Here is a 10,908-nt window from a genome sequence, read left to right on the forward strand (position 1 = left end):
CATAGCGGAGACGTATAGACCAGGGCACGGAGGAGGAGGAGGAGGTAGACTTTATTAAAGAAGAGGTGCGGGTTGGGTTCCCCTCTCCGCGGTGGGCTTCTCTTCTAGGCCGGACGCCAGGTGGCCGACCTCCGGGTCCGAGCTGAGCAGCGCGGACTCCCACTGCGATTGGGTAGAGAGCTCCAGACTCTTGGATGGCTTGTCCTGATTACATGAGTATAGGATGTGCGGTGTGTCTGCCTTTTGGTGCCCACAGAGAGAACAGACGGGGCTGTACTGCTCCGGGAACCATATGGAGTACATGTGCGGATTAAAGAAAGTGTAAAGAGGAAGATGATTAGCAGTCGGAGCAGCAGAACCGACGCGCGGCGCGAGACGAGAAGTCTAGGATCGGCAGCTGAAGCAGCAGAGCCGACGCGCTGCTCGAGACGAGAGCATCAACTGTTCTGGGAGATGTAAGATGTCTGTTTGGAGCTGCCGCCGACTGACTTGTTGTGTTTTACTTAGAAATATGTTTTGTTCCGGGAAGATTTGTCTTTCGTTCTTGAACTGGGTTCTAATTTCTTCATAGGATGTCACTCGATCGCTCATTGGCCGACCAGAGCTCGGGGTAGCGCACCTCCCTTTAACTACGAATCCTCAGGCAGATTGGTGCGCCGCCTCGTTTCCAGGATGGTCCGAATGGGCGGGGACCCAGATCAGTGTGATCTGGCGGGTATTGGATTTTTTTTTTCTAAGATTTTGATGGCTGCAGAGTGGGCCCTTCATTTGGCAGAATTTCGAATTGCGGTTTTAGAGTCGCTGACGATGCATGGAGGTAATGGCTAAAGCTATGGCAGCCTCTTCGGCCTCCTCCGGTAATTTTGTTTTATCGATCGTCGCCGATGCCAGTGGAGAACCTCGGTGATCGACAACTGCCAGCGAAAAGGAGTCTCTGTCCTCCTGTCGTCTGCCGCTTGTTGTAGCGTTTCTAGGATTGCTTTGTGTTTGACGTTATCGAATGCTTTGGTTAAATCTAGATCTAGGATTGCTCTGGTGCTCCTTTCTTGCTCCTGGGATAGGACTTCGTTTGCTGGTCTGAGCATCATATCCCGTATTGATAAATGTGGTCTGAAGCCGAAGATAGTGTTTGGATATAAATTCTCTTTGTGCATGTGGGACTGGAGTCTGTCTAGCATGACATGCTCCATCAGTTTTCCTATGCAAGAAGTTTTTTGCCAGGTTTTGGGATGAATTTAGCGATGGCGTGTTTCCAAGACGCTGGGAGCTAGTTTTCCCTTCCTCCAACACGGTCGCAAAGTCCGTGAGGGCTGCGATGCAAGCGTCGTCTAGCTTTCTAAGCCTGTCCTAAGCCTGTCCCAGTCGATGATTTTGTTTTTTCTGAGTTTGGGTTTGAGATTTCCAGTGGTGATTTTAGACGTTGTGATATAAATTTCGTTGTTGTTGTTTAGGACTTTATTTGTGCGCAAATTTAAAAGGGAAGGGTGTTGGGATCAGGGGTTCGAATTCGATTGGGGAGGCGAATTCAAAACCCCTAGGCGGAATATCACAAAGCTGTAAATATTTGCTACAAAACAATAGTCTAGTTTAGTTTAAAGAAGAGCAAATGGGAAATCAATAAAACAAACCCGAATGAGCTATGTACTTGCTGAGAGAACGCGTCTTAAATAGGCCTCAAATACATGAGTAGTATGGGCCTTTACCACGTGCCTTTATGCGCGTTCCCTCGGCTCCATGAGTCAGTGGACACCTCAGTCGCGCTTTCAGGAACGTGGCGGGGGTGTCCACCAGCAAAAAAAATGTGCTTTTGCACAATATTTCGTGCTTAGCAGTGCTAAACCGCCAGCAACTTTTGTGTGTGTGGGATGTACAAGATATTCGTTTATGCAGAATATATCTCATTTCGCTTGTCGAGCTGTGTATACTTATTGTTCATGCGAGTGTATTCTACGTGATGTTCAGCATTTCTTTTATGGTTTGTGGGAGTTTAACGTCCCAAAGTGACTCAGGCTATGCGGGACGCCGTAGTGAAGGGCTTCGGAAATTTCGACCACCTGGGGTTCTTTCACGCGCACTGACATCGCACAGTACACGGGCCTCTAGAATTTCGCCTCCATCGAAATTCAATATTCCACCTGCAGCGCGAATGGTCGTGTGCGTCCAACGCGCGGAACAGAAGGCCGTTGGTTGCGGTTAGCCTCCGTTACACGGCAAATCAATTAAAACGTAATCGGGTGATGTAAGGAGGTTGGGAGCTCAGTACAGGGTGGCGGTTTGAGAACACATTACAGGCCACCTGTCCTTCAGTAGCGTTCATTCGGATCACGACGTGACGAGAACCATGTACCGAAGACGTATACCGGTTCACGGGACGCCGGCTGCGCGCGCGCGGTGACTCCGGCTGGGCCCATTCATGTCACTGCGCGTGCACAGGGGTCGTCCGGTAAACCGGTGTGCGTCTCCGCTAGTACGTCTCCGGTATGCTTTTTATAATGATCGATCAATGCAGCAAAGCTAGACCGGGTCACCTGAGCTTGAAGTCACTTGAGCTTGAGTTTTGAAGAACGCTCCTCCGTGAAGCTGAGTCTCACGACTCATGAAATTCAACGCCAGTAAAATCCAGAGGGCGCTGCCGGAGTGTATGGGGTTAGTACCGTGAGATGCTGGCGGAAGGAACCGATCTGTCCGGCCTATTTCGGAGCGTCAAACTTTCTTCGAGATTCTGTCTTTAATATTTCCTGCTGTCCGAAGTAAAATTTTGTATTGCACATGCATGTCGCTCACACCCGTCATTTTTCTCTTTTGTGGGCGTTATTCGTATGTTTCAGTGACAAAGGTTATTCAATACACGCCAGCAGTCGCTGAAGTTCTTGAGAGGCGCGGGAGCCCCAAACAAACTCCATATAAACTGGTTGTTTGATACCCTTGCTGCGGACGCATTCAGTGTGTGTGTGTGTGGGGGGGGGGGGGGGGGAGTGGTATGGGGCTCTACAGTTGTTCCTGTGCGCATGATTCCTTCCCCTCTTTCGATATGCGAAAGACACCAACGTAAGCTTTCGCGCGTTTTATTATTTTCACTTTTCCAAATGACGTGCACGTTTTTTATTGCGAAAGCAATACTACTCGCACTTTCAAGCCTTCGCGGGACCCGACTGCATTACGTTTGACCTTTAGCGGAGTGAGTATGGGCGACCAACTCGGTCCTTCAGATAGCCCGGCTGCAGTCACGCCGCGCACCTGTGGCGCTACTGCCGCTGTGACGTCATACCAGCTGTAGATTGTGGGCGACCAACTCGCTCCTTCAGAGAGCCCGGCTGCAGTTACGGTGTGTGTTTGCCGCGCTGCGCACCTGTGGCGCTACTGTCGCTGTGACGTCATACCAGCTGTAGATTAAGTTTTCTTTCTCTCAGTCGCAACATCAAAAACAAAATATAAAAAAAATTACCGAAGTCGCTTTGAGTCGTCGCGTAGCGGCGGCCGGTAGCCACGCGTGAGTTGTAGACGCGGCGCACCGCGTTCCTTCAGTTGGAGGCGCTGAGCTTTTGCTTTCGCAACCTGCCAGGCTTAACCAAAGCTAAGCCCACGCCATTTTTTTTGGCAATCTGTCAACTTAGTGAATAATAAAATCCCGTCGACGTTTTCATTTTGTAAGTTTAACCAATCTTCGAATTTTCATTGTGTTCATCATTCATGCACCATGGCGGGACCACGTCCGTGAGCGATATCACAACTGGACTGTCGTGTAGGCGTGATATACTTTGGTAACTTTCTCTTTCCCTGGGATTGCCGAGCCGTTTGTTATTCCGAGTTCCATCGTAAGGCGCGCACATAGCATTCTAGCTACGACCGCTCAGCAATGCATGTGACGAGCGGTACACCTGTCCGAGTGCCTCTGTCCTGTGCATCTTCATGGGCGCGTTGGTCTGCTGAAGGAACCGTCGTTGAAATCAGCGATCTGTGTTCATGTCCGCCATTGGTTGTATATGTACGGGATTTCCTTAGGACTGTTCGAGGTCGCTGGCCTGCGCTTCTTCCTGTCCTAGGCTGTATCCGCTGACTTCTTCCGAAGATATATCCCCGCCAGTTCTCTCCACGCCTCATTGGTGGCCCCTCCTCACCACATGACCAAACCAGCGGGCCTTGACTGCGGTAACTTCGCGACTGCGACCTTAATTACCCTTTGCACGGCCACTACGCACTTGATCCTTCCTGTCTCTATACACATTCCTCAAGACATAAAAGGAGAGACAACGTAGGAGTAAACAAGTGGCAGAAGCGTAACTCCACTGCAGACAGAGGAGGACTACATCCAAAAGTGACGTCCTCCATATCTGTACATGTAGTCAAAATTGTGTCTTCAAGCCTTTTCCTCTCATACTTGAAGGAATTGGTGAGCGCTAAAAACCACGGAAAAAGGACGAACACACAGGACGAAGCGCTTGTTGCTAACTTGCTCAGGCAGCGTGCGTCCCGAAAGGTTGATTGCTCCGTGATCATTAGATATAAATTTCTTTGATTTTTTTGGAAGACTAGCAAAATTAGTTTTCCATAGCTGTTCACCGCATGCTTCGGCGTGTTGGATGAAATACCTTGTCATCTGTCGCGAGGCTCCTTCGTCCAGGAAAGTAGTGCATATCACGTTGATATGTATCCTGAAGAGCCGTATTTTTCTCCAGCTTTCTGCTCGAAGAATCTTGCAGAGCCGTCTGGAAGCCTTTTCTGCAGGAGCCATGCTCCCAAGCATTGCTGACAAAACTGGGTTGGAAATTCCATGGCTGAGGGCGTATGAGAGAGCACGGGTGCGAAACCTTTCTTCTGCGATGGTTCTGACGAAATAGTGCACTTTTAGTAGAGGAGGAAGAGGAGGAACATTCAGGCCCGATGTACTAGAAATTAAAGTCAAAAGAGCTACTACTGGGGCTAGTTGGAAATACATGCTTGAAGAAATTGGTGAGCGCTAAAAACCACGGAAAGCTAATTTTGCTAGTCTTCCAAAAAAATCAAAGAAATTTATGTCTAATGATCACGGAGCAATCAACCTTTTGGGACGCACGCTGCCTGAGCAAGTTAGCAACAAGCGCTTCGTCCTGTGTGTTCGTCCTTTTTCCGTGGTTTTTAGCACTCACCATTTCCTTCAAGTATGTATTTACAACTAGCCCCAGTAGTAGCTCTTTTGACTTTTCCTCTCCTCTCGCCACTTTTTGCACACTGGAAGGTCGGCGCTTCTCCGCCGGCTCCACCTACGGGGGCGGAGCTTCCTGACTCACCGGAGTTACGCGGCCATGGTAATTGCCTGACGACTGAAAGAATCTAACCAATAGCCATCCCTGAACTGGTATATGCCGGTGCGAGCGACGTCGGAGGAGGGTGCGAGCATGAAAAAGCGCTCAGGTGTTCTTGACAATGCATTGCAGTGATTGAGCGAATTGATGTGCTCTCATCGGAAGGTGTTTCAAAGCCTTTTAGAGATATTTAGCGCACGATCAAGAGGTCTGTTTCTGGAGCGGCTGCCATATGCTGCATAAACCTGCGCACGGTTAGCGATTCCCTTTCTGGGCCACCGTCGCGGCGGCTTCGCGTAAATGCGCCTTTCTTGCTCCCAGCTCCGCCCTCGGAGATTATATAGTTTCAGGTTTCGCTTCTAGGTCGTCGATTCCCCGCGTCGCGGTGCCCTCTTCTTGCGGCCCCATCTCCTGCTTCCCCCGGGGCTATCCCTCTGTCGAGGGTCATTCAATATGCCAGAGACGTCTGCGTTTTTCTGTCTCCGTATCTTTGTTCGGAATAGTACGGAATGTGGGGGCTGTCGTTCGCCGGAGTGTGCGTCTGTCAGGATGTGTGCGGAACCTATTTCGCCCCCCTTTCTCGCTCGCTCTTCCAATTTCCCCGTCCTCCTCTCGACCGTTAAACTTTGGCACTGCGCGACATCGTCGCGGCCTTTGGACGAGTCCGTGTGTGTCTGTGCCCCATAGTAGGTTAGTAGGTGGCGGCGCGCTGGTGGTTTCCCCGCCGCGACGAGACGCTTGCCTGCTTTGCGTGGGTTCCTCCCTCGAGACGGACGGTGCACCGCGTTCAAAGACCCGCTGTGTGTGCGTGTGTGTCTGCTCCGAGTGGGCGTCGTTCGCCGCAGGTCGTGTTTGGCTCGGGGTGGCAGGTGGGTCGCTGTCTTTTCTCCTTTCGGGCCTACAGTCGAAAATCGGAACTGGAATGGGGCAGAAAATTTGTTATGCTTTCTTTGAATTAAGGAGAGTCTTTGGGATACACGTGATGTTGACGGGCCGTGTTCGAACACGAAGTTCGAGAACGATGTTCCGCTGCATTTACTTCCTTGAGCAGGTGATGTGGCTACTTCTACGTTAGATCGCGAGACTGGTATTTGACGCATGCCCGACAGCGCTTTTATTTTGTGTGCATAAAAATACGTGTCGTACTGCGTGCATTCGTTCGCACGCTTAACCAACACGCGCTAAGACAGGCTTCCGGCGTCCTTGTGTAGTGGAAAAGCGGTTGTCAGACTGAGGGATGACGGCTTTAGAAAGGCGTCAAGAGCGCTCAGTATGACGTGTAACTCAGTATGATTGTGCTCAGTACGACGTGACATGACTCGGCGGTTGATGGTGGGTTGTCGGGGAACTCATACTTTCGGTCTGGTGCTGAACCAGTTCGTAACTTCCCAGTGCCGCCGGGCTCGCTCCAGCTGCGTCGTTTAATTTGTTGCGGCCGCGTTCATCCTGCAGATTATGCTGGGCTTGTTGAAAAATCTTGAGCTCCGTCAACAGCGGAGAGGGAAGCTGTGCCGTGAAGGGAAATACAGGGTGTTTCGCGTAACTTGAACCAAGGATTAAAAAACAAAAAAAAGCGGTACACCGCAGCCCGCTGAAACCAACGATACATTGTTTGCCATCATGTGGCGCTGCTCAGAATATTTTTATTGCGCTTAATTAGTTAATTAATTATGCAACTTTTCAAATATTCATTTTAGTGCCAAGACCGTTACGTTAGGTTGTAGAGCAGGTTTATAAACAACCGATACAGTTTATTGTAGCATCGTATCTCCTACGGGGTCCTTTTTTCCGGCATCTAAAGAAAGCCCGCGAAATATGAAAAAAAAAAAATACCACGTGACTACGCTCGTGCGCTACCAAATTGCAGCGCTTTCAACGGCGTTTCGAGCAAACGCTGTGTAGAGCGCTGCAATTTGGTAGCGCATAAAGCCGGGTTTTAGTAGCGCATAGGGTGCCGCGATGCGCGCGCGCCCCAGTAGCGCACGAGCGTAGTCACGTGGTATTTTTTCATTTTTCGCGGGCTTTCTTTAGATGCCGGAAAAAAGGAACTCGTAGGAGATACAATGCTGCAGTAAACTGGATCGGATGTTTATGAATCTGCTCTACAACCTAACGTAACGGTATGGGCACTAAAATGAATATTTGAAAATTTGCATAATTCATCTTAGTTAATCAACTAATTAAGCGCAATAAAAAATATTCTGAGGAGCGCCACATTATGGCAAACAATGTATCGTTGTTTTTAGCGGGCTGCGGTTTACCGCTTTTTTTAAATCCTTGGTTCATGTTACGCGAAACGCCCTGTATAAGTACAAACTATCCAGAAGAAATGGCGCTGTGCTAGGGGATATTTTATCGCACATTTCGAGTGCGTGCAAAAAGTATACCCCCTACAACGTGCCTGATGGCAGAAAGAGTACGATGGGAGGAAGAATGCCGCCGCGGTGGCTCAGCGGTTATGGTGCTCGGCTGCTGACCCGAAAGACGCGGGTTCGATCCCGGCCGCGGCGGCTAGAATTTCTTTGGAGGAGAAATTCTAGAGGCCCGTGTACTGTGCGATGTCAGTGCACTTTAAAGAACCCCGGGTGGTCGAAATTTCAGGAGCCCTCCACTACGGCGTCTCTCATAGCCTTAGTCGCTTTGGGACGTTAAACCCCATAAACCAAACCAAACCATGGGAGGAAGAATAGAGGAAAAGAATGAACAGACAGAAGAGACGGAAGAATTAGATATGAAGGAACGCGAAGTGTAAATGCACCACGTCCCTTTTGACGATTTAACCGATTACTTTCCATCTCGCTGTGACTCCTCACGTACACAGTGACTTCATGTGCTGCCGAGCACACTCTTCCTGACTTGGGGAGCGCGATTTATACCTGCGCAAATGAGTTGGGTAAACAAAGCATCGCCGAGTGGCGCTGCTAAATGGATGGATAAATACTGGCATCCCCTTTGTATCGGGGCCGTGGCGAGTGGCACTATTTTATTAGAGCGCAGCCGTCCGTTCCTGGGTTTCGCGTCGTCGTCGGCCTCGTAACCAGCTCCGCCCCCCTTTCATCCCCTCAGCGCTATCGGCGTCAGCGGCATCAGTCAGTCGCTGCTATCTCTTCCCTCCTCCCTTTATCGTGTTGTCCGCTTGCTGCGCGCGCTTCTGCCCCCATCGTTTGCCGCTGGGTGTACACGCCGCCCCCCTCCCCCCTCTTCCTGCGAGTCTCCGGTTGTCAAAGCGCCGGCTCGAACTTAATTCCTTTCTTCGCTCCTCCTCCAATGCAACCCCTGTGCGGTGGCAATCAGAGAGCCAGATCGGTGGCGGCGGATCTGTATATGTGCACCGCCCGAGCCGAAATTGCGAATACGTGAAAAAAAAAAAAAAATTCTGTGATAGCGCATACATGTGTTGCTCGATTTCTTTGCCTCAATCTATCGAAACGGTGAAACAGCTTATTTGCTGCGCTCAAATTTCGCATTAGGAAGTAACGTAATCGTCAGTAATTTTTTCTTTTGTAACTGTTGGCTTCCGTTTTTAAACTTTGGATTCTGTTCTATTCATTTTTCCCAGCCGTTCAAGGCTGTTGTTATGTTAGAAAGTTATATATATATATATATATATATATATATATATATATATATATATGGGCGTGTCCAGATAAGAACGGTAATCGAGGTCCCATGACCATTTTTTGTTTTCAATGAAATTTTTATATATGATGGGCAAATGTGTCCGCACAAAGGAATGAACCTTAGTTTTCCAAGAAGCTTCGTAGTTTTCTCGGAAAAAATCGCATGTCACAAGAGGTGGAGAATGTCGTTTTTGGCACTTCGCAAAGTTGCAAGTTTGAAGCCTCATTCCATGCACAAAAATTTTTTTCCTCACATAACCATTTTTTCAGAAACACTTTGCAACTTGTACAATTTGAAAAAATAAAAAAATGTTTTCTTGCTGTTTCAACCTTCCGAGTAAAAAATTGCAAACTTCACATCTGGAGCTATGCGGTGCAAAAAAGGCACTTTTCAGGGCACCCTTAGGGCAAGATGCCTAAAGATCTCCCCACTGAATATTTTTCTCAGTACTTTCCAGCTCATTTTGCTCACCTCAGGCAAGTTCTGTTACTCTAGACTTGACAGATATTTTTGAATACAGCCTCGAAATTGGCCAAAGTTCAAAAACGCCAAAAAAGTGACAACTTTGACTGGGGTTTAAAAAAAAACATCATCATCGAACCTTGTTAAAATTTGCCTGAATAATCCTCAATACATGATAATTTTAAGGCACTAGAAAAGTGTTACATTATATTGTTTTAAGTTACAAAAATAAACACAAAACTGAGTTCATGTTTTTGTTATATAGAATTGCTTATTACTGCCTCTTAGAAATAGTAGCTGTCAGAAATTTGATTTAGCACTCATTGAACGTGGTTACATTTTATTTACCCCAATATCCGAACCATTCTTAATGCTTATAGAGCTTCTATTCGCTTGTTAGCGGCGCTCTTAATGCGTGAAAATGGGAATAAATTCGCTATTTTGCCTGATGTCTTAAGAATTGGCTGGTGGCGGTCAAACGTTGATTGTATTTAGCAAAACGTTCAGTTGGCCGAGTTGGTAGATATTCATGATGTAAACAGCGCGAACTACAAAGGACAAGAAAAGAAGGAACACAGGACAAGCACTGATTGTACTCTAATTTATTCGTCGCACGGTCTATTGGTATATATAATCGATTATTTAAAAATATTAGACCATTTCTCGGTTCTTAGAAAAATTTTTATATATAAAAGTTAATATTAATGCGTTTCTGAAGTTGGCGTTTTTGAACCTGCGTCTATTTACCTCTGTGTTCAATGGTTCTACAGGGAACTGTCAGGAGACAAAACCCAAAATCCTCTCTATTTTGCTCTTTGGGTCTCCTCGCGGACCGACTCTTCGTTTTACTATTTTTTACTTTTTATGACTAGGGTTCAAGGCTGTCGCCGGACGCTTCCTCCTCAATTTTTTTTCTTCTCCTTCATGGGGGTTTGTAGGCATGTGCCAAAACGGGAGGCGCTGCTGAAAGCGTGGGCGCAGCGAGCAGGCGACGCGACGCCCAGGCTACACCCACCCTTCGCCCGTCATTCAGATCGACGCACCAATGGAATGCCTTTAGCGAAAGTTTTCCGTATGACATCATACGGATGGATGGATGGATGATAATGGCTTTATCCTTTGTATCGGGCGGTAGCTTTCGCCACCTAGCCTATACTTCCCCTATTGTTAATTTATTTTTCTTTTCCCTTTCTTTCACTTTCGCTCTTACAATGGTCTGGCTATCCTTTTCCCCTCCAAATTCACCCCTCCCTTGATTTCCGCCACCAATCCTCCAACCTCCCCTTCGTCAATGTCACGCCTTTCCCGTCCACTCGGCCGTCCTCCCCAGTAAATCCCAGCGCTATCTCTATTGGCATCTTCGATAAACTCGCACCAGAATTGCCCCAAAACCACTGCGGTGCTCAAGGACCCGCGGTAGTGGAGCTCCAAGCCGGGGCAACATCGAATACAAACTGCGTCGCACCGTTGCCTGTTCCGAGCGCCGCCTTGCATGCGTAGGTGGCGTTGGCCCGGAAATTCGAATACCGTCGTCTGCTTTCTT

The 10,908-nt window shown here is 48.3% G+C and overlaps 1 protein-coding gene across 2 annotated transcripts in view; it reads left to right on the forward strand.

The window, feature by feature from the left end:
* Positions 1 to 10,908, forward strand: part of jbug (filamin-type immunoglobulin domains fbug) — a 183,161-nt gene that overhangs the window by 75,636 nt on the left and 96,617 nt on the right. Inside the window, exon 1 of one of the 2 annotated variants that reach the window (XM_089544169.1) lies at positions 5,889 to 6,151. The exons of the other annotated variant lie outside the window; for it this stretch is intronic. The gene's annotated coding sequence lies outside the window, so the exon portion shown is untranslated. Of the gene's footprint in view, positions 1 to 5,888; positions 6,152 to 10,908 lie in introns of those variants that run through there. 2 annotated transcript variants of the gene reach the window in all.

The sequence above is a fragment of the Amblyomma mixtum genome, chromosome 5 (genome assembly GCF_055824585.1).
Source record: "Amblyomma mixtum isolate Tamu chromosome 5, ASM5582458v1, whole genome shotgun sequence".
Lineage (NCBI taxonomy): Eukaryota > Metazoa > Arthropoda > Arachnida > Ixodida > Ixodidae > Amblyomma > Amblyomma mixtum.